The sequence below is a fragment of the Mus pahari genome, chromosome 1, assembly GCF_900095145.1.
Source record: "Mus pahari chromosome 1, PAHARI_EIJ_v1.1, whole genome shotgun sequence".
Taxonomy (NCBI): Eukaryota; Metazoa; Chordata; class Mammalia; order Rodentia; family Muridae; genus Mus; species Mus pahari.
The window spans coordinates 115,189,058-115,191,572 of record NC_034590.1 but is presented as its reverse complement, the minus strand read 5'-3'; the positions used below and the strand labels follow the sequence as shown (position 1 = coordinate 115,191,572).

Here is a 2,515-nt window from a genome sequence, read left to right as displayed (position 1 = left end):
GGCAGGTGGATTTCTGAGTTCAAGGCCAGCCTGGTCTACAGAGTGAGTTCCAGGACAACCAGGACTACACAGAGAAACCCTGTCTTGAAAAACTCAAAAAACAAAACAAAACAAAAAACATGGAAAAATATCAGTGGTTCAAGAGAAAAAAAAAATTGAACTATGCACTTAGTAACTTAAGTGGTGAACTTCTGTCTGACAACACTGAGATAAGACCTAGCACAGACTCCAACCAGGCTCAGCCTGCAACAGAACACTTTTCAAAATAACCTACCACAATGTATTAACTTTGTTTTTGTTTTTGTTTTTGTTTTTTTTGAGACAGGGTCTCATCTAACCCAGGCCAGTTGGTTGCCTTAATCACCCAATGTAGATGAGAATGGCCTTGAACACCAAATCAACTTTCTTCTACCTCTCAAGTGCTGGCATTATGTGTGTACCAACATGCATAGCTTCCAATAACATTTCAGTAAGAATTTAAACTGTAAGACTTAGTTCTTCAGTTCTATACGTACAGCAGCATACAAGAGGCTATAGTGGGAAATACCAGAGGAGAAAGACATCATCATTGTTTTGGTTTGTTTTTTTTAATTTTGTTTTTTTTTTTTTTTGAGACAAGGGTTCTCTGTACCCTGGCTGTCCTAGAACTCACTGTTTACACAGTGGGGTGGCGACAGTGGGGATGTAGGGCTTCACAGAATATATGCGTAACCTGCAAGGTCCTCAGCTCTACCCTCAGCATCACGGAAAAAGTTAAACTCACTCAAAGATACAGAAAAATAAGCTAGACATGACTTAAATGGAGGCAGGTGAACACAATGACTGAGAGTCAGCGTGTGTGTGTGTGTGTGTGTGTGTGTGTGTGTGTGTGTGTGTGTGTAGAGGTCAGAGGGCAACTTTCTCCTTCCATCATGTGGATTTCAGGAATCAAGTTCAGGCCATCAAGTTTTGCAGCAATTGCCTACCTACCAAGCCATCTCACTTGACTGAGGTAGGCAGTTTGTTTGTTTGATTGATTGACTGATTTTGTTTTTTCAAGACAGGGTTTCTCTGTGTAGCCCTGGCGGTCCTGGAACTCACTCTGTAGACCAGGCTGGCCTCGAACTCAGAAATCCACCTGCCTCTGCCTCCCAAGTGCTGGGATTAAAGCGTGCGTCACCATGCCCGGCTGAGGTAGGCAGTTTTAACAGGGTTTGTGTGTCTTTTATTTTCTGAAACGTGTTCATTCCAATCTCAGATGTCGCCCAAGTACCCCAATTTTCACAATGTCAAACTACTTAAAAGCTAAAAGCAACATAAAATGACTCTACTTATACTATTTTCCTTGGGGTGTGCCTCTCCTGAGATGACCTTTGTTTCTCACTCTCTAACTAGACTGCCTCATAAACAAAGTCACAAAATTATCCTTTGTACACCTCACTTAAAATGTACGCAACCTCCAGAGTGTGAGAACTTACTGTCACAGCTAGCTGCCATAAGAATCACAGACTGTAAGGGGTCCTCTCACATGCCTTTAGTCCCAGTACTCTGGAGGCAGAAGCAGGCCAATCTCTGAGTTTGAGGCCAGCCTTCTTTATAGTGAGTTCCAGGACAGCCTGGGCTACACAGACACCTTGTCTTGAAAGGTAAGAAAAATACAAAAGGCAAAGGAGACAGTACTTCAGTGACTCTTCAGATACATATTAATATTACCTGGCCAATACTGTGGTAGATTAAAATTATGCATTGACACAAAACTTTTAACAAATATTCAGAACAAAGCAAAAGTCACTGTGGACCTTAGAAGCAAGAAAATAACTTCCTATTACATTTCCCTCCTCTATTATGTATTCTTGGCTGATCTGGAACTCACTATGTAGCCCAGGCTAGCTTCAAACTCAGAAATACACCTGCATCTGCCAATTCAGTACATATTTGAAAAGGGTTTGACTTCTGTTTGCCACTTGAGAACCTGCACTCGAGTTACTTTATCTAGTGGGGGAAGGAGGGCTCAGTCTCACAGGCCAGAGGACAATTTGTGGGAGTTAGCTATCTTCCCTTATCATGTGGTCCCTGGGAATAAACTCAGGCTCACAGGGTTTGGTGGCAAGAACCTGCTGAGACTCTAGGCTACTCAGCTTTTATGCTGTTAATTGATACAGTGTAAGGGATGAATACAAAATTGGATGCTGAAGTTTGTTAGGAGAGAGCAAGCTGGCTAGGCCAGGAAGCAAGAGAGAGGTATCTGGCATCTCCAAACGGATATGCTTATCTTTTCTGATTACAAAATCTGCTGTTTAAACACAGAGCTTTCCGTCCCAGACCAAATACATGTAATTTACAATCAGCTATTATTAAAAGGGACAGAGAACAAACACATATTCACACTCTCACAGGCCTGTTCCCACTCTAAGACCAACTTCCCAACGTTCTTTTGTTGTTGTTGTTCTTGGTTTTTTTTTCTTTTTTTTTTTTTTTTTTTTTAGACAGGGTTGCTCTGTGTAGCCCAGGCGGTCCTGGAACTCACTCTGTAGAC

At 41.9% G+C, this 2,515-nt stretch overlaps 1 protein-coding gene and 1 long non-coding RNA gene across 6 annotated transcripts in view; one reads left to right on the top strand and one right to left on the bottom strand.

Moving 5' to 3' along the window:
* Window positions 1–1,392, top strand: part of LOC110334241 — a 51,028-nt gene extending 49,636 nt beyond the window's left edge. The window contains exons 3-4 of the long non-coding RNA XR_002381112.1: window positions 326–991; window positions 1,174–1,392. This is a non-coding gene — a long non-coding RNA (uncharacterized LOC110334241). The remainder of the gene's footprint in view (window positions 1–325; window positions 992–1,173) is intronic.
* Kmt5b (lysine methyltransferase 5B) overlaps window positions 1–2,515 on the bottom strand; it is a 50,750-nt gene that overhangs the window by 18,164 nt on the left and 30,071 nt on the right. The gene's annotated exons all lie outside the window — the stretch shown is intronic.